Genomic DNA, 21,514 nt, shown 5'->3' with positions numbered 1-21,514 from the left:
GACAAGCCTATGATGGAGCAGGTTTGTTGGCAGAACTTGTGACCTTGTGGGAGACCCACATTGAAGCAATCTGTTTGTGAAGAGCCGTTCCCCATGGAAGGGACGCACGTTAGAGCAGTTTGTGAAGAACTGCAGCTCATGGAAAAGACTCATGTTGGAGAAGTTCATAGAAGACTCTTTCTCTGTTCTGGAGCAGGGAAAGAGTGTGAGAAGTTCCTCCTACTGAAGTGAAAGGAGCAGCAGAAACATATGATGAACTATCTGCAACCCCATTCCCTGTCCCTCTCCACCACTAAGAAAACTAAGGATTAAAATTAAGTCCAGGATGATGTCAGGGGTGGAGCAAGGTGTTTTTAAGCTGTAGTTTTATTTCTCCTTATCCTAAACTTGTTTGATTGGTAATAAATTAAACTAATATCCTCGAGGTCTGTCTGTTTGCCTGTGAGAGTAATTGCTGAGGGATCTTTCTGCCTCTATCTAACTCCAGAGTTATGCATTATATTTTCTCTCTTCACTCTGAAAAGAGGGAGTGATAGAGCAGCTTTGGCAGACATCTGGCATCCTGAGGCAACCCACCACAGATATTTCAGAGGTTTAATATAAGTTAAGCTGCAATGGGTGATCTATGGCTTTGTCAAGAGTGAGCTGTGTGACCAGGTTCAGCTTGTATGAATAAATTTTGTATCACACTGCAGCAAAACATACCTAATTTGTATTACAAGCCTACTAGAAATAATACTGCTTTTGCTGTTATTATAAATGACTCACTAAAAGCTTAGTGTTATGGAACCTTAACATTAATATGGAAAATCTTTATGGCTTTCAAACTGCCACGTATCTTGAAAGAGCATTACATATAAGGACAACTTGTTTTCTTTTAAGGAAATGCTGACCAAGGGTGTCAATATGAACAGCTTTTCAGCCTCTTGAGCAGCATCCTTTCCAGTCAAGACTATCAGCTGATGTGTAACCTACTGTTTTCCTTTGTGTTCCTCCAGAGACTGTTAGGGTAATCTCTTCGAAACAGTTGCTAACAGTCAGAAAATTGCTGTCCTAATTGCTGTGTATAGAGTAATAAATGCTCTGGGGTTTGCTTGTGTTAATTTTTCATTTTTTTTTAATCCACTTAGTTGTTACCTCTTTTATATATCAGTTACAGATTGTCTTCAGGTTGTTTTGTTCTCTGCCTGCATGACATCAAATAGTGTGGAGAGCAGTGGGAGGATTTTTTTGTTTGGCTTGGCTTTTGAAGAGTTTGCACATGAAAACAGAAAAAAAAAAAACAACAAACTCTACAAACAGGTAATGTTTATGAACATATGGAATAGATCTACCATATAAAAAGCAGATGATGAGATGACTTAATTAGATTCTAGTTTGAGTTCTAATACTACTGTCAGTTTAGTGAAAATGAAAAGCTTTACTTTGATAAGTTTATGACGAAAAATCATGTAACCTTATCTTTTTTTTCTTAAAAATGGTGATTCATCTTAGAAACAAATTATATTCATCAGCCTCTGAGTGCCTGTCCTCAATTATACCATTAGAATTACCTGCATTTAAAATTGTGATGGAGGATCTTTGTCTGCTACTTATTAATCACAGACACAGAGCATATCTCATTACTATTCTTTCCAATAGAAAATATAAATTGCTTGAAGTTGGTTTACTGTATTTGAAATGTTTCCATAGAGCTTACAAATTGTTTGTTTGATAAATGCATGTAATTTTTTATTATCAGTTAAGGGGAGAAAAAAGAAGGCACAAGCCAGATGATACGTGCTGTGTGAGAGTTCTTATATGATTATCATCCTACAAAGTAATTACAAAAGAATAAACAAGACAAGTGATTAATAATGAGGATCTATTTAGTCACAAATAAGGAATACTTTTTTGCCTTCATTCACTGATGCCATGTCAAAATATAATATTGTATTATTTTCATTTCAGGTAAGAATATGCTGCCATTAAATACAATTGTCCTCTTCTCCGCTCTCCTCTCTTCTCTCCTTCTGTGTGCAGGTGTAGAGGATAGTTTAACAGATAAATTTCCAGTTTTCAAACATGACAAAACAAAGAAGTATTGAGAACCAAATAATACTGCCAGAACAAGTAGTGGAGAAGGAGTTGGTCGTGCCCTTAATGAAATCAGGAAAGACTTACTGAATTAAAGTGTATAGGATCTAGATGCCAAAGTTGTGGTAGGAGATGGCTGCAGGAGTGGTCTTGGTGAAGAGAGGCTTGGGCTGCCCCTGTTGGATGTACCAGGTTCCAGCTGGCTCCAGTGGACCCACTGGAGGGCATGGCTGAGGCCCTCAGCCCAGATGGTGGTGCCTTACTTAAAACATATTTAAGAATTGATAAAAATGCCATGAAGAGAGATGAGACTGGAAAAAAAAGAGTGAGAAAGAGCAGTACTAAGATCAAATCCTGAAGAGAAGGAGGAATTCCATGGTGGAAGGGATTTTCCCTGCTACCTGTATATAGTTCAGCCAGCTCTGGGTAAAAAGTGTGAAGAGGAATGGGCAGCAGAGAACAGATGTTATGAACTGACCAGAACTCTCATTTCCCATCTTCCCCTGAACTGCTCTGATGGGGAGGAGATAGAGGAATTGGGGATGAAGGTGTGAAGATGAGCCAGGGAATAGGGGGAGCAAAGGTGTTTAATGCTTTTGCTTTTGTTTCTCACTATCCATATCTTGCTTAATGGGAAATAAACCAAATTTTCCCAGTCTGAGTCTGTTTTGTTGATGATTATGATTGCTAAGTGATCTTCCTGACTTCCTCTCAAGATATGAGCTTTCTAGTTCTTGTGTTTTTCCTGTTTTCTTTATTGTCTCTGGCTTTTCTATTCCCAAGTAACTATTACATGTGGAGAAGCCTTTATTTCCTGGAAAATGCTAAATAACTGTCTGCTGATGTGAAGAAACAAATGAATTAGTTTGATCTGCTTGCATATTCAGCTTTTGCTTTGTTTATTAAAAAGTCTTTGAACTCACCAGTTTTCTCACTTTTATCCTTCTGATTTTCTCCCCTCTCCCACTACTGGGGAGTGGGATACTCTGTACATCTATTAAACCTGTTCTGGTTTAAAACATGGCACCATGTTCTGTCAGATAAGTCCCAGCTTCAGCCCTTTTAACAAAAACATAGTCTGTAGAAACTAACTTTAACATCGACTCCAAAGCAAGAGAAATATGTGGTTGTGTCCTTTAAAAGAAGCTTAGACTTCTCTATAAGTTTAAGTCATTCCTTACTGTAGGACAAAAGCTGATTTGAAATCTGCTGACTTGCTGCAGCACTGTGTTGCAATTCAGTATGCCAACTCCTCTTTATGAATTATTGGCTCCATGCTCTGCCTGTTCAATGGCAGAGCATGGAGCCAATATATTCAGATGCATGTTCTTGCTCACAAGAAAAAAAAATCAAAGAACACAAAAGATGATTTATCTGTCTCTATTGCCAACTTATAAAGTTCAACAAGAAATCCCATTCTGTGTACTTTATAAAAAGAACCCATACCAATTTATGAAAAAGCAAAAAGATTTTGTACAGTTTGTCATAAAGGAAAGACAGAAAGAACAAAAGAAAGAAAATTAAAAAAAAAAAAGAGAAAATGACAGTCAGACAAAAACAGGAAGGCTTTTTTTCCTCATAACCCAAGGGGAAGTTAAAGGAAAAAAGTATTTGAAGTCTGTTTAAGATGTCATTCTATAGTAGAATTGAAAACCAAAATCTTTGAGTCATAATGAAAGATCCATTGCATTTTAAGTGTATGTCTGGCTACCCCAAAGTCACAACGCACATATTCAGTATGAACAGAGCTCATGGCATAATATGATACAAATTCAATTTACATAGATCGTGTCTTGTGGTCTTTTTCATTACTCAAGTGCTCTCAGGATGCTTTTGCTGCTATTTGTATTCACCCATGCTAATAAAATTCCCTGTGGTGAAATTTTTGTTACAAAGTATGGTAATTTTCTAAGTGAAAAAAAGGGATCTTATTAAGCTATATATTGCTGTTAGTAATGTGACTTTTACTGCAGGTGTCAGAATGACTCAGGTAACTATTCAATGAATCAGGCCCCAAAGGAAAATGTGAAGTATCACTGAATTATTGCTGTCACAACTAAGAGAGGCTTTATATTACAGTGACAGTACATGCCATTAAAAAAAAAAAAAAAAAAAAAGGAAAAAAGAAAGAAGGAAACTGTATCAGGCAGAGAAAAGAAAAAAAGCAAATCAACACCAAACAAAAACCAAAGCAAAACCACAGTGCCTACACGAGTATTTTCTTTCTTGTAAATCATCAAGTCTTCCTTTTTTTTCCATTTAATCTCAAACATTGTATTGTATTTTATTGCATTCATTTTTTCCTGGTTTTGGGCTATTTCTTCTTTTATTAGAAGACTCTATAGAGGGTAACTACTGAATTATTTTTAAAAAATATGTAATTTTTTAAAGGTTATAAAACATTACAGGTGACATTTTCACAGCCACACCCAGCTTTGTTATAATTGTACACTGAAGTTCATTGGATACAAATTGACGTGCGCTGGCATCTGTTAAAAAGCTCCTTCTTTTATGGTAAGTAATTACCAGTTCACAACTGAAAATTTAGTTGGATGATACACACTGAATCACACAAAGGACTAGGAAACTACTAAGAATTTAAGTTGCTTTCTATCACACAATCATGACATATAAAAAAGGATATAAGTAATGAAGATCTTTGTATTTTAAAAGCATAAACCAGTGAAAACACTACAGATGTTTTTGTTGATGGCAATAAATGCATCTTTAAATAAATGCATGCAGATGTTATCAGGTGTGTTAAGCAGGTGTTTCTTATAGAAAGCTTTTGCATTTTATGTCCTGATTGGCAATTGTTTAAGAAAATGTTAAGCTGGAGCTGTAGGTCACATCATTTTTGGCCAACAATCTTGTATTCTGTGTGTCCTGAGTTGAACTTTGTTTGAAAGGGAGTAAAGTGGTGACCCAAGTGACCACCAGACTTCCAAAGAGGCTCATGAAGGCACAGGTATTGCATAAGGTTGCAAAAGCTAAATAATTATGTATTACATAGGAAATAGCTATGAACTAGAGAGGTGGGTTTATGTAAAACTTACTGTATGCTTTCTTCTGATTTTTATTTGGTATGTTTGAATTGTGGAACATTTCCACCTTGCATCCTGTGCAAATTAATCAGTGTCTCATTTATAAACCTGACTCTTTGTCTGTATTTAGAGAATTACCAAAATTCAGCAGCAACAGGAAAGCTCAATTTTTTTTAATTGCAAATGAAGATGTAGGGTTGAATACACCAACATTTTGTCTTATTATATATCAAGAAAAAATATATTTAGGAGTCTTGAAAAAATACAAATTTCACTTTTAGAACTTCACATTTTGAAAACAAAAAATAAGTTTTTGGATTCTGAGACCTATTAAGAGAAATTCAGGTTATGGTTTTGGGACTTGGTGACTTTCTTTAGATGAAAGATCTGAAAGGAAATTAAAATTTCACCAGGTCTTCCCAAGTGATACGTGTTTTGTATGAATATTGTAAGTCTCAGCTGAATTAGACTACGGAGAATTTAATATGCTAACCTGGCAACACTAAGCATTATAGTTTCATTTTGTGTACATGTATGTGTTTACTCCTATTTTGCTTTTTTCCTGTACAAGCACTTCCGGGTGCCCTAAGGCAATCTCAGCACATTGAAGATATATGCTTGCTTTCATTTTATAAAATGTTGCTCTGCTGAAATGAAAAAAAAAAAAAAAACCAAAAAAAACAAACCTCACATTATTTTAGACACATTGCACAGAAAAAAAAACAGAAACACTTTTTTTTGTTGTTTATACGAAGTTACATAACTACAACCCTCTGCTAGGTGGAGGTGCCCTCAGACATAAGTGGAAAGGTGTGTATTTATTTCTAGCTTTTAAGACATTCTTTGGATGAATAGCTCAGCCTCAGAAAACTTGCTTGTCAAAGCTTAGGTTAGAAAAGATTTCTTATGCTTGTAGAATTTTATTCATTCAAAGAGAGTTCAGCAGACTAAGCAGACTAAGGATTTGTAGGCAGAAGCAAAGCAAGAGGCTGCCTCAGAGAAATGTTCACTCTTGGTAGAAAACTTCAAATGAAAAAGGAAAATAATGAAACAAAAGATAGTAATTGTTAGAAAAGCTAGGCACAAGGGATAAGCTCTTAAATTTTGTAAGAATTCAGAGGACCCATAAGAACAATTACAGATATGGCACTGCAAAAGAGCAGATGTAGGTTCTTCATAGTTCTTAGTCCATCACAGATCTTTTAGGAATAAAAGGGCTAATCTAATGGCTTTTCAGGACTTTATGGACCTGTCCAGTCTTGAGTTTGTTGCAGCTTAATTTTAGCTGCGACACCACATTGCCCAGCAATCTGATGACTGTCTTCTAACTTGCTTATTGCTCCAGCCTAGCTTTTTGTAACTGTACCAAGGAATTGTACCACATATGGTAGGGGTTTAATAAAACTTAATGGTCATTGAAGGTAAAATTCTGCATCAGGGAAAAAAGAGTGGTGTTAGCAGAAGACTGCTTGGAAACATGAAAAGAAAGGAAGAGGAAAAGGAAAGAGAGAGAAGGGATAAAAGAAAAGAACTATCACAACTACTGACACCATACTGCTCTTGATGAAGGACTCTGGGTACTGGCAACTCACAGCAGCATCACATGGTAGGAAAAATAACCTTTACCTTTGACTGCAGGTGCTTAGAAAGGTATGACAATGGAGGAAAAGGGAACGTGCTAGAATATCTGAGTGCACAATAATTTTAACTGCATTGCTAGTGAGAATAATTTAACAATTTGACTGAAAATTGTTAGTATCAGTGGTATGATATCACTGTTGTATTTTTATTACAATGTTAAAACATTGCTTAGACTATGAATAAATTCTTTTAGCTGCATAAAAGATGTTATCCCTGTTTGCACACATGAAAATTCTGAGTGTGATGAAAGTTCATTCAGGTACAACCTCTTCTTATTTTGTACAGTTTTTTATGTGTCTTATACAGACTGAATGTGGGTGTGATTGGTCTTTAAGCTCTCAGAATTACAGAATAAACAGATAAAGCAATTAAGTATTTCTGAGTGCCTAGAAGGACATACTAGATAAAAGGATATTTAAGCCATCTAGTTTAGAAATCTATCTCAATTGTTTAAAAGTTATTTCTGATGTATGGAATATGAGCTTTATGCCTTGGTTTGCACCTCCAGGTATGCACCCTAACTGTGTGAACATTGACATCCAGATGCAAGCCTTCTCTGCACCCTGTTGGAAAATAAAAAAAGGCCTGCTGCACAATACAGAGGCAACTGTTACATTGGAGCTCCCTACTCCGGGTGATCTGAACAGACTGTTCCAGGGCTTTGATCCTGATCTGTGTTCAAGTAGCACCTATTTATCTACAGTGATTAAAAAGAGAGCATATGCTCTTAAAAGCAAAACAACACGCCTAGAGATATTTATGCTAAAAATTCTTCTGATTTTCTATTCTGCTGGCAGTAATGTTATGAGACTTGTTAGACTAACAGAAGAGGAAGGGAAATCTATAGGAAAAAGTCTAAATCTGTTTAGGGGAAAAGTTGCCTAGAGAAAAGGGATAAAAAAATTTAAAAGCAAAGTAGGCTAACATTTCTGAATTGATTGAAAGAACAAGAATTTGTAAAGATGTTATGGATTAAAGCTTAAGAACAAAAGAGCACATAGGCTTAATGGTGAGAACTTACAAAAACAATTCAATATAATGAAGCAAACCCATTTTTTAATTCAGTATAACAGTGTGTGCTGATATAGCCAGGTCTAATATATCATATACAGCTTCAAGAAGATACATAATTTTCCACAGATGTTTAAAATGCTGTGAAAGTGATTAATTATTAATTAGTGAGTCAATAATTAATGATTAATTAGGGAGTCAATTATTTGATATGCTAAAGGAAAGTGAAGAAGCAAAACCATATTTCATGTCACGTAGTGAGCAGTTTATACATACATTTGTAAAATGAAAATAGGAGAACATGACACCAGAAGGTGTAGAATAGGAGACTGTAGAATTGTCACTTGACATTTTGAGGACAGCAGTCATGTTTTCAGAGATATGCAAAATAAAAAATAACTTAAAATGCATCAAATTTCCATTCATATTTCTGGGAGATACTCAAAATAAGGATTTATGACTCATAATCATAATAATAACTCCAGTCATGCAGTTATCTGTGAATATGTACTTCTTAATCTTCAATCCACTATCATTAATGTCACCAGTGTGACCCAGTAAAATATGAAACTATTGGTGTTGCTTAGTGAGCACAATTTTGCATTATTATGATAAAAGGTGTCATTCACAGATGTTGTTTCCTTTTGAAGGCTTGAAATAATAAAAATCACAGTATCTTTAAGCAAAAAGTGTGTTTACTGGCATGTTTCTGCATATGATGCAGTTCTCGTTGAAACTAAGACTTGAAAGCATACTCAGTGAATTAACCAATGTCATTCTCTGCACTTGAGATACTTTGGTCAGTCAGAATTGGTTTTACCAGACACAGAAAAAAAAAAAACAACAATTGATGGATTCTGTCCAAAATATCCTTTCATTCACTTGGAAATATCTCAACAATTTTAATGTAAGTCTTCTTCATTCCAGGAGCAGTGCATGCCTATACTAGAGACTGTAGGGTTGTGAAGAACTGAAATCAATGGAAAAGCTTGTGCAGCTTTGAGTAGGGGTAGATTTTAGACAGGCATTCAGGAGATACAGGAATTTTTTTTCCTTTTTTACATTCAATCAGTAAAACATAGGATTTTTTTCATCTTGATTTCTTAAAGTCAGGTAAATTTATAGTTGTAGACAGAGATGTCTACATCATTAAGATGTGTATAATCAGAATAGAATAGGATTTCAACAGATTGAAGAAGTCTTTGGTTTTAAATTAAAACAGTCATTAGATCTACATACTATATATCTAAGCAGTCTATTTTATCTACTATGTACACTTTGAATTCTAGAAAGAAACAGAGGAGAAAAAAAGTATGACTTTCTTTTTTAATTGACAGGCAGAAATATACAATATGGATTTTAAACTATAAAGAAAGGCTAAACAGAGTAGGGAAGAAGACATCCTGGTGTAATTCTTTATTTGCCTCAAGAAGAGATATTCTCTGATAGGAAATACACTGAATAAATATATTTAAATATCTGTTGGAGATTTCAAAGGTTTCATCTTCTCACTGTGCTAATAACTAATTGTTTGGAATAATAATTCTTTCTATTTTCCCTGTTATTAATTATAGGAAGATATTAATGTATTTTTGAGATGTTTTTAGGGAAGAACTAAAACTGTCTGTACGCTGGTATAATTCATGGGAAATACAAACTGCATAATTAAGTGTAACTATGTATAATTTTTTAGGTGAAGACTTTATGAAAATTATGGTTTTATTCATGTAATGCATGCTGAAGGATGTATTGATTGAAATACATTTTTCAATATTTAGGCATTTCTAAGGGGTTTACTTCTGATAATTACAAACTATACTCTGAATGTCATTTTTACTTAGAGATTCAGCTGCTAAATCAGCATATCTGTACTTTTTGTGGTTATCCTCAGACTTCAAAAGGTATGTGAGCAGATGTTGAACTTAAAGTACTCTTGTAGATTTACCAAGGTTAATGAATCATAGGGTAATTTAGCACATACTGCATTCTCTCTAAATAACAATGCTGAATCTGATAATTTTCTGTTTCTCCTTGCTTTGACTTGTTTTTGCATAATCTAAAATATTCCTGATAGAAGAACTGCATTCAAACAAGGACATGTCTTTAAAGAAACATTTAATTGTTCCCAGTGGTAAGTGCATAGTTTCCTACATCTTGAATGAGACCATCAGTCAGTATCTGAGCTACAAATTTTCGAAAAATAATTAGTAATGTTCTACTTAGTATAAAATCTAATCTAAATTTAAGGGGGGCAGAGGGAAATAGCACTGAAATTCTCATAAACCAATAATTATATATTGGAAATAACAAAGTTTGGTTGAAAACTAGGTTGCATGGCTCCATGAAAGAGCAACTTTTCAGTTAGCAAAGGGGTATCTAGGATAATAGGTATTTCAGCATCACTGTGTGGAAATCAATAGTTTGTAGTGAATTATAGATTCAAGTTTTACTAGGGTAAAGATGTATGGTCCTAGGGGAAATTTATAAAGTGAGCCTATGTGTTAATATAAATGCATAATAACACAAATGTAAATTTTCTTAAATTAACTTTTACTGAAAATAAAGCAATCCTTTTTATTTCTGTGTGAAACCATGAAGTGCAAGAATCTAAATCCCTGATAAAAAATATTTTATATTAGTTTTCAATGAAAAAGACAGCTATGGTGAGAGCGTACTTGTAATTTAAGTATGTGTGCATTTGAAAAATTAATGTCAATTTTGTTTTCCTGTGAAAAGGAAAAAAAAAACCCATATCACAACTCACAGATTATAGCAACACAGTGTATAGTGCAAGTAATAACAACATAAAATGAGTCAATTACAAAATTACCTGCTGTTTACATAGATGGTTTCTAGACAGAGAAGTGTATAAATACATATTTTGACAATATTTAATCAAGCAGATAAGTGATGCAAAAGATTTTAGAGAACAGATATGTTTCTACATTTAGTAAAGCAACTGTTTATAGAAAAATTTTTATTGTGATGGAGAAAGTCATTGAAGTTGCGGCTATAGACATACAGAAACATTTTACATTTCTGAGTATACTCAGAATAAGTATAATAAGTATATAAGTATACTTATATACTCAGAGACCTGAGCCTACCTGCGCTACCACACTTCATGGGGGGGACCCAGATGACCTGGGGACCCTGTAATGTGGGACACAAAGCACTCCCACCACCTATGGGGATCCAAGCTTTTAGATGTCCCAAGCCTTTTTTTCCTGTTGTGATAATCGCTGACTAGTCTCCTTGTTCTTACCAGGAGCTTTTCCAAGGTGCTTGCCCACCTCATCCTGCTGGGTGGGGGAGCGAGAGAGCAGTTAGGTGGGCTGAAGCTTGAGCTCAACCCACCACAGTTCTCTGTGGCTGGCCACTTCTTGCCCCAGCTAACAAAACTGAAAGGAAAATGCAGGAGATTGCTGGTGCTTACCTTCCTGATGTATTTATGGGCAAAAATCTTAGCAACTCTGTTTTGTTAGGCTGAACACTGCAAACTCTTAGAGAAAAAAGGAATAGCAAAAATACTATTTAGAAGAACATACTTTCTAGGTAAAGTCTTCTAATGGAGGAGTAGAATTGTACTCCAACCATACTAAAACTGCATATAAGTAACAAGAAATTTTTAAAATGCGTTTAAAATGGACAGATAGTATAAGTGCATATAATTTGCTTGTCCACTTACATTTAGTTGAATGTGGACTTTTGACTCCTACAAATAAATTTTATTCATGTCAAGAGTCTTTTATTCCCAAGATAAGTAAATTAATTATTCACCATGGAAGCATGAATTAAGTTTTTTAAACTGAGGCTTTTAAAGCATTTTGAATTTATTTTACATTTTACTTCTTTTCTTTTTTTACGTAAAGTTAGTGGTGTTTGTGGGTTTTTTTAACATTTAGGAAAGCATCTTTGTATATTTACATACTCTTCAAAATATTGGAATGAAGTCAGATCTTTAAATAGACTTTCACAGAAAATAAACCAATATAGAAACTTGTCAGGATCCTGAGCCCAATCCCACGCTGTCCAACTTTTTTGGCATTTATGAAGACTTAGAAGACGCCTGAAGGATGGCTTCTCCTTTTCTGGAAAAGTACTTCTAAGTCAGAGATCTCACCTTGGATGCCCACCTCAGCTGCAGTGTTATAGCAATGCTTATGTGTGATCAGAGACCCTGTTGGTGTGGATATGGACTCTGGCAGTGACCTGAGGGCCGGTGTCCCAACCCATCCCTGGCCTATCCCCTGGGAGGGCTGGGGCAGTGCCACGGGCCATGGCCACACAACACTGAAAACTATGGCCACATGGGGAGACCTCCATGCAGAGCCCTGCCAGAAATCTACTGTCTGTTCCATTAGGGAAAAAAGAAATTACATTCTGCATAGAAGAGGATAATCAAAGAACTATTAACTGATGAGTTTACTATATTGTCACACAGTAGAAGGAGTATGAGCTGTGAAGCTAAGATTTAATGATTTGATTTCATATTAATGTTCTGTTGACATTTAATTTTTTACTATAATTTACAACTCTTTAATTTGTAATTTATCCTTTTATTTTCCCTCTCCTCAGAAATAAACACAGTGGCTTTTTGATTATTTTTTTTGTGTAGGTCTTTTACTGTTTTTTCATTTTTTTTTTCTTATTTTAGCTTTTGTCTTTAGTTTTTTGGTAGTTTTAAAACCCAGATCAGAATATTGTGTCAAATATAAGGCAAAAGACAATGCTGTACTTTTTACAGCATTTCACTGTGAGTCAGAATCAGCAATCATTCTGATAATAGCGTGTCTAGACTCAAGTAAAACTCAAATGTGACAGTGAGATACCCACAGGAAAAGTAATCTTGCAGTCCTTAGCTTCTCACCTAAGCTTCCCTCCTTCTTCCTGTAAAACTACTCTGACATGAATCCCAGGACGAATGTCTAGATATAAGTACATGTTGTCCTGAAAAGTGAGGAAATAGAAAGGCAAGGAGTGATTTAGTAGTGCTTCTTCACGCCAGTACCATGATCTCTGACATGAAATTGCTTTAAAGCAAAATTCACAGCTTGATTTTCTCGTTTCTCACTTTTCAGTAGGAGCATGCAGTCATAAGCAACACTCACTCTTGAAATATTTATCCCAGATTTCTCTTAATAATAAACACAAAAATAAATTCAATCAAGTAGCCTGATAGAATGTTTACCAGATTTTAATACTAGAGGGTTAAGGGGAAGGCTAAGAGTTAATTTAGTAACTAAAGAGTTATAGGGATTTTCAGTTCACAGATAAACAGGGTAATCTTTAATCAATTAAGCTTAAAACTTAAAAAATGACAACAAAAAAGGAGCACGTAGTCATCCTTAAAAGAAATGCAGTAATAGAACCACCTTCATAAATATAGGGACAAAGATTGTCCAATGTAGATCTTTAAAATTTCAATAATACCACATGTTCTTTCAATTCAAATAAATTTCAGTTTGCCTATAAATGCATAAACATAATTTGTAAATGATTTAATGTGCACATTGTAAATGCCCATAAGAAAAAAAAAACCAACATAACCAAATAATGGTACTACAGCAAACAAAACAAATTTTTTTGGAAGGAAATTCAATATGCAGTTAAGAATTGCTTTATCCAGCACCTTAGAATAATTTACTATCAAAGTGGAGTAGATCTTCATTATATATAACATAATAATGAACATATTGTCCTATAAAGTAAATCCTATAAAGTAGAGTAAATAAAATTGACATCCTGAAATATGAATGCATTGCTACTTGATTAAATATTTTATAGAATAAGCATGTCTTTAAGCTTTTGTGTAAATGAGACTTTACTAAATTGGGATCTGTTACATAACTTTCCATGCTGGTTTATTTTAATAAGGAAAATAAGAGAGAAAAATAAAACATGTTAAATTAAATCTACCTAATGTCACAGAAAATCCAGAACCTTTATTTTCAGTTTCTGACTTTAATTTTGTTATGTTAATATTGAACTGCTGCACCTGTTACATTGCATATAAGTAATGTAAGCACATAGGTTCTGGTGTGTGCTTATATCCAATATATGGCATATTTCTAATATGTTTACTAAAATATTTCAGTATTCAGAAGAGCTCCTGACCCTTTTGCACATATTGATGTTGAATACTCAGACTAGGGTTTCTCTAGCATCATTGTGGATAAAAGGCTCCCAATCACAGAATTTTATTTTATGACCTAAAAGGATTTTAAAACTGTCCCTGAAATATTAACAGTGGCAATCACAACTTCTTTCTCAGGACAAGCTGAGTTTTAAATGTCTTAAAAATAGGTTTTCTCCTTGAGAAACTTGAATAAGAAAGTTTGGGTTTCCAGATAGTATAGTAAGTGGTGGTAGTAGGTTTCTGTAGAGAATATTTTTGTCTGTCCAGAAGTTCTAGACATCCTGTAGTGAAATTTACTGTACCTGCAAAAGTAATGTGCAGACATCCAGAGCAGGAGATGGAAAACCATAAGCACATGCAGTAAGAGGATGAATCCAGAGAGTGGATGCCTCTGTCTCAGTGAATTCAGAACAAGAGTCTGTCTCCTGAGGTCAGTGACAACTGCTGTCCTTTAAATAGTATTTATTTATTGTACTGTTTCAGGCAGAAGAGACTTGTCTCTAAGCCCTCTTAAGCTTGGACGGAGGTTGCATGTAAACTCATTTTTCAGAAAGGATTTTCAATCAGAAAGCTCTAGGTAATGTGGTAGAGTTAGATTCCCTCCTTCTTAAAGTAGCACTTCAAAGAATCTATAAAGCTTAACTTAGCAAATTTGCTTAAGTGAAAAAGATTTTCACCTAAATGTTACAGCATTGAAATTTGAATATCTTTTGAAAGTGTTTTGTACATATTTGTAATCAAAGTTTGTCATTAAGTCCTGTGTATATTAATTGTACATATCTAGAGATGAAAAGCAGAGACACCAAAATGTTTCTAATTCAACTAATCTAGCTAAACTTTCCAAACAATGCTGAAAAATAGTTTTGTATCAGAATATCAGAAGTTTTAAACATGAGAGTAAGATGCAGCTAATTCTGAAATGTATACAAATATAAAAAGGAGTCCCTACATTGGAAAAGGGTAGTCTGAATTCATAGCCTCAGAGGAGCAGTTGATCTCTGCTGGTAGCTTGGCAAGAAAAAGGCAGCAACTATGGTGCTTGCTAAACTGCCTGAGCTAAAGAAAACCTGTGTAAAAGCTTTAGTAAAAAACTCAGTTTTTGACCTCTGATTCATGGTCACAAAAATGTTTCAAAAAGAACCAATATAACTGTCAGAGCTTTATTACTGACCTTTTTCAAATATTTTACTCGTGTATACGTGCTAACTGGAACTCAGAAATCCTTTTTCACAAAGCAGGTGGCTAGTGTGCTTTTCCCCATTCTTTATCTGCATATTTCATTATTCCTAAATATTATTCCTAATATTATTCCTAAATGTAATTAATGATTTACCACATGGTATATTATTTTAAAGTCAATTACTCTGTCCATTTAATTTTTCAAAATTTTAAAAAAATTACAAGTAAAAAGAAAGGTCTGTTGCACCTAAAATATAAAAATTTGCCAATGAATTATAGCATTTTGCTGTTTTGAATCTAAAAGTAATCATACCAGTACAACTACATGAGTATTTCTGTATTCAGTAGGCCACTAAGATAGCACTATTCATACCAAAAAGCTACAATATTTTTTTGCTAACTCTATCTTACATGTCTTTTAAATAATACCATGAAAGTATTTCCTTAAGCGTGTGTATATATCCAGTTGCAAAAACCAAAATGGATGAAACATAAATGACAGATAAATTGAGAGGATCTGGAATGAAAAAAAATTCATAATTACTTCACTAAAGGAAAGATAAATATGGGTCTGGAACTTGAACAACCCAAAAACTCAGTGCAGTAAATGCAGTCTTATTCTTTACTTCCAAATCACTTATTTTAGTCAACCAGTAATTTGCACAGGATTATTTACTGCCTCATAATTTCTCTAGTTAAATTGAACAGGTAGAGAAACTGGGGAGTCTGTGAAGGTCTAATCTTCCATACTTAAAATGGTATCATCCTCATAGCACAGCAGCTCTTCAGTTATAAAGCTAGAAACTAAAGAGCAAAGGACAGGATTGATGAAATTTATACATGAGGAGTCCCATAGGATGGGCTTTTCGCAGAGTAGTGGAATAAACCAAGTGAAAAAATTGCAAATGCTAGAGGAAATTTTGAATCTTGTTCTGCCCTCTGATGGGTGATGATAATCTGAAAGATACATCTGTGGAATTGATTACAAGTGTCTATAATTAAGGTCAATACTTTATGTTTCATGAAGATTTTTATTCAATTGAATTTCAATTGAAAAATGTCTAAATAACTGCAACGTCTTGGTGCTTTTGGGTGTCTAAAGAACTTAAATTATTTTATTTAGTAATTTTTTAAATTTCTTATATTTTGTTTAACTGGACATTTTTCAACAATTCTAATAGACCTTCAGGAAGCTGTCATTTAGCAATTTCTTATTATTAATTGCTAAAATGTCAAACATAAATTAAATTAATATCCTATTGGTTTTAAATTTTAATTCACACTCAGATAAAATTCTTGTTGAAGAAAATATTGATAGATCCATGTAATTTCAGAGACCAGTAATAATGCATGAGTTTTAACCCTCCTGCTTCATTTTTAGGATATATTATTAGGGTGGGGTTTTTTTGTTTTGTTTTGGTTTTGGCTGGATTTTTCCTTTTGGTGGGACTGATTTTGTTTGAAGTCTTCATTTTTCTAAACAGATATTTAGGAAAATGTTTTGTGGTTCAAGAGTTGCAATAATATTTAGATGTTCTGTAGCCTTTTTTTGAAATAGATCTATAGCGTATTAACTTCCTGCAATGGACTTCAGTGTACCTTCAATTGTGACAGAATTATAAAAGGGACCACAAGACATTTGTCCAAAACACTACATCCTGAAGAAAGGTAGAAAAGGTAAATTTTAAGCTCTTGAAAGAAATACAAGAGGAAATAAAAAAGTGAAATATATTGGCCAACCATGGAATCTTTTCTAAAAGATTTTTATTATGAAAAGAAAATCAAATACATTATAAATATCAGTTGTCAAATATTTGATATGTTACTAAAACTACCACCTGATTTCATCAGAAATCTTGAAACTCATTAATAATAGTAATTTTGTACTAGAGAGACTGAACTCCCACAATTAATTTTATTTCACTGCATGTTTTGTTTCAACAGTTATTTATACAGAACATTTCTTTATGTAAAATCAGTCTCTTGTCACTCATTACCTATAATTAAATGTTGGCCATGTGGGACACAGTCAAGATGATTGATACTGGATCAGTAATTGAACCTGCTGCTAGAGAGTTTGAAAAGAACCCAAAGTTACAGCAGTTCTAGAGCTCTCTTGCTGACACTTTCTCACTGTTACATTAAATTTAATTGGAATCAGAGAATATACAATGTGTTCTTAGCTAAATCTTTTATACCTACTTTCTGTGTAAGCGGAAAACCAAGATTTTGTCATCAGTCAAAATAAGCTCCCTACTGAGTCTAAATGAAAACAGTAAATGTATTTTTCTTTAGGGAAAAAAATAACAAAAAAAAAAAAAAAAAAAAAAAAAAAACCAGCTTCAGTTTTGCTCCTCAGGATGGGTATAAGGTTAGCCAGGCCTAAAGGCTGTCAGGACCATAGATGAGTCTATATCCAGCTTATCTGACAGTTCCATTATTTTCTAAGTAAGCCTCTGTTTATGTCCTTATACATTTACCCCCAAAGTGATTATGTTTCGATAAACAAAAGAACAAATATCAAGAAAAATCACAATACAGAACTATTCTAATTAGGTCACATTAAAAATATGGTCTTAATGCTGAAATTTTGCTAAGGTTATGAAAGGAAAAAAAGTATTATTTCTGATGTTACATAAGCTACTCTATTCTCTTTGCATATTTCCTGCTGATACCAGGGAAGCACTCCAGATTCTTTCATTAGGGCACACAGACTGTCTTCTCACAATGCTCCTTCCCCAGGGTGATGTAGGGCACCCCAGCTCCTCTGACTGTAAAACCTAGGCTCAGTTATAATCAGGAAAAAAAGGATTATTATCATATTATGCTATTTTGATCAGGTAGCTCAACAGCTAACCCACAGGCTACATAATGTGATTGCACTTGTGTACTTTTTCCTGCTAATTCTGTTAACTCCTCTAAATGTTAGTTCAAGTGTGTTTTCTGTTTCCATTCATAGTGGAATAAAAAATACATTGTTTATGAGTGTCAGAGTTTTAAAAATATTTCCATATTGTTTTATAAAGGTAGTATTTATTGTGAATTTGCATTTCCTACTTATACTGACTATGAGCCTTACCTATGGAACCAGAGAAAATGTCACCATCACGTAAAGCTACTTATAAGAGCCCAATACTGTGTACCACTTCACAGGTTAAGGAAATGCACAGTGATTAAGTTCTACTGATTTATAAAGTATTTAATTGATTAAAACAGGAAACAGACGCATGTTAGATACACATTAAAGACATATTTTGGCACCTTAAAATATGTGTTTGAATTCCTCATCTTCCGTGACTACAGAACACTTACATAGCCCAGATACTGAGCGTCCTGTGCTGGCTAGATGGTAGAATGGCTTGTCAAATATGTTTTGGCAGGTCTGACACTCCTGACAGAACAGGAAGATGACATTATTAGAAGTCTATATAATGGAAGTAGCTTTCAAGTGTGATGTAGAAACATTTGTTTCCTTAAGCTTCCCAGCTCTGACAAAGGATTATGAAGAAAAGTCCCTTCTTCTAAACAGAGTAGTTAACCCAAATTGTAGCTCTGAAATGTAGGCATTTTATGTGGAATTTATTTGGCTTCTTCTTTCTGTAAAGAAGCTTGTTATTAAACTGAATATTTAAACTTCTAATTTTTTGTCGAATTTGTCATCCACAAAAAAAAAAAAAGTTATTAAGACAACAGTTGAATTCTGAGATAAAATCTGCTTGGAATTTAAAATAGAGAGAGAAGAGGTCAAAAGTGACAGCCTTTAATCTGAGGATAATCTTGGGGCAACATTTTCAATTTTAGTTTGAATAAGATGTGTGTTTTCCCAAAACAACTCTATTTTTCCCCTCTAGCTATGCCTTATTTCAGTCCGCAGCACGATCCTGGAGAACATTAATCAGATTCACTTTATATAAAACAAAAAGCAGAAGGCTTGCTGGGAAGGGATCTTCAGGGAACTCCAAGCACAAATGGACCTTCAGCTCCCAAAATCTGAAATCAGCATCCCTGAAATGTGACAGTGTTATACCCTCTTCAGTGACAGCTTTACATCCCATATCTGTTCCCCTTTACTGGGCTGTTTCTCGATGTAGATAGTGTGGGTGAACAATATTTTAGCACAGCTATAGGTCTATACTCTTGTGCTCATTATAATTGAAACATGTCATGATTAATTCTAATTCATTCTAAATTTATGTTTTAGATTAGAAGATGCACATTAGTATGTAAGTGTTGGATTCAACAACATAATGTATGCATTAAAACAACATTTTAATACTTTTAACTTAATAACTTTGAAGCTACATTAATTTATGGGAGGTGTATTTTATGAAAACTTCATGCAAAACATTCTTTCAAAAATTTTTGATCACCTTTAAATGAGAGAAATCTGACTGCTCATTTCTATTTTTTGTGTTTCTCACTTGTGTATCAATATTTTTAATTTTAGTAACTATATCACCATCTTACTATATCATCCTCTATCCCCTGTGATAATTAGAGGGAAAATTTTTGTAATAGTTATGGCTTGATTTTTAAACTAGAATGTTCTAAAATGTTCATATAAAACTTTATTCCCTAAACTAAGACACTAAGGATCACAAAAATTTAAGGTCTAACAGCCTTTGATCTCTCAGAAGTTCTTCATGTACTTATTTTCGTTTGTTTTTAATTAGGAGTGAATGATATTCATAACTCAGCAAAAAGATAAGAAAATATTTTCATGATCTTTCTGAAGGAGAAACTTGACTACAAAAGAGTAAACCAAGTTTACAAGGTCATCCAGTAGGTTAGTGCAATTACTGTGCTTTTTAATATGCAGTTACCCAGCTCTCTCTTTTCTTCCTTTGTCTTCCATTCACTTTTCTCTCAAGATTTCAGTTTAACACTGTAGCTCTTGCATGAAGAAATGCAGGAATATGTGCTTCAGCCTATTCTTAACAGCAAAACAATTAATCTTGAGTAGTTTGAAAGTAGACATAAGGATCACTAATTCATTAGAAATTTGAATTAAAGATTTGAAGTTCAGCTTTCTGGAAATACAGGTGTATCAGGACTGGAGTCCTAGGTTCTGGTAATAACTAAACAGGGTTTAAGATTTGACTAGGGTCATGTCAGCCTAGTTGTCAACATTTCAGAACTGAAATAGTACAGATAATACCATTCCATATCAGTAGAACAGATAGTCTGCAGTTACGCTTCAGATTACGTTTTTAGTTCTGTTTGTTGTGATTTTTGTTAAAATACTTAACATGTATTTGGTCTGCTTTACTTTTAGAAGAAAATTGGGATATATATGCAATTTTCTGTGGGGATAATATAGATGCTATGCTGGATTCTGCACCCAGGATGGGGCAAATCTGGATGTACCACTGGGGAACTGAGGAAAAGGACCTGGTGGTTCTCTTTGACAGAAAGTGGAACACGAGTCAGCAGTGCCCTGGCAGCCAGGAGGGCCAACCCTGTCCTGGGGTGCATCAGGCACAGCATGGCCAGCCAGGCAAGGGAGGGGATTGTCCTAATCTGCTCTGTACAGGGTGACTTCACCTCAAGAGCTGGGGGCAGTTTTAGGTGATATAATATAAGCAATTAGAGAGTGTCCAAAGGAGGGCAACAAAGATAGTGAAGGGTTTGGAGGGGAAGCCTTATGAGGAGTGGCTGAGGCTCTGTTCAGCCCAGAAAAGAGGAGGCTGAGGGGACACATCACTGCAGCTACCACTTCCTTGTGGAGGAAGAGAGGCAGACACTGATCTCTGTGATGACAGTGACAGGACCCAATGGGGTGGTCTGAAGTTGTGTCAGGTGAGGTTTAGTTTAGTTTAGGCTATTAGAAAATGTTTTTCATCTGGAGAGTGGGGACTGGAACAGGCTCCCCAGGGAAGTGGTCACAGTACGAAGCTGACAGAAAACAAGAAGTATTTGGTCAATATTTTTGCACACAAGGCGTGACTCTTGGGGATGGTGCTGTGCAGCGTCAGGCGCTGGACTCAATTATCTTTGTGGGTCCCTTCAAAATCAGCACATTCTGTGATTCTGTGAAAAGTTTTGCTGAACAATGGAAACATCACAACATCTGGAAGATAAAAGCCAAGGTAGGAACCATAACAAGGCCATCTGTCAGGGTCAGCCACCAATGACAAGATGTGATTTATTTTGCAGATATCATCAGTTTCTTTAACTGAAATAGTCAAGGGTGTCTTACAGGCAAAAAGTCTTGGATAAAGGTTTTAGATGGATCAGATATAGTTGAGTAAATAGTAATGTTAGAGACTTAGGATGAATTTTTGTAGTACTGTTATAGACAAAAGTAGAGTCATAAGCTATTTCACAAGCATAAACTCTCTGGTGGGTGCTGAAATTGGCTTCCCATTAGCCTTTCTTAGATTTCATTACTTTGATGAAAATGAAGCAAATGTAGAATATAGGT

The 21,514-nt window shown here is 34.5% G+C and overlaps 1 long non-coding RNA gene across 1 annotated transcript; it reads left to right on the top strand.

Moving 5' to 3' along the window:
- Nucleotides 1-4,920: 4,920 nt before the first annotated feature.
- Nucleotides 4,921-8,461, top strand: LOC147654122 (uncharacterized). Its single transcript, XR_015285454.1, has 3 exons — nt 4,921-5,044; nt 6,542-6,726; nt 7,270-8,461. It is a non-coding gene; the product is annotated as an uncharacterized LOC147654122 (long non-coding RNA).
- The last annotated feature ends 13,053 nt before the right edge of the window (nt 8,462-21,514 follow it).

The sequence above is a fragment of the Cyanistes caeruleus genome, chromosome 3, assembly GCF_971803275.1.
Source record: "Cyanistes caeruleus chromosome 3, bCyaCae1.hap1.1, whole genome shotgun sequence".
In the NCBI taxonomy this organism is placed as follows: Eukaryota; Metazoa; Chordata; class Aves; order Passeriformes; family Paridae; genus Cyanistes; species Cyanistes caeruleus.
This window is presented reverse-complemented; position numbering and strand designations above follow the sequence as displayed.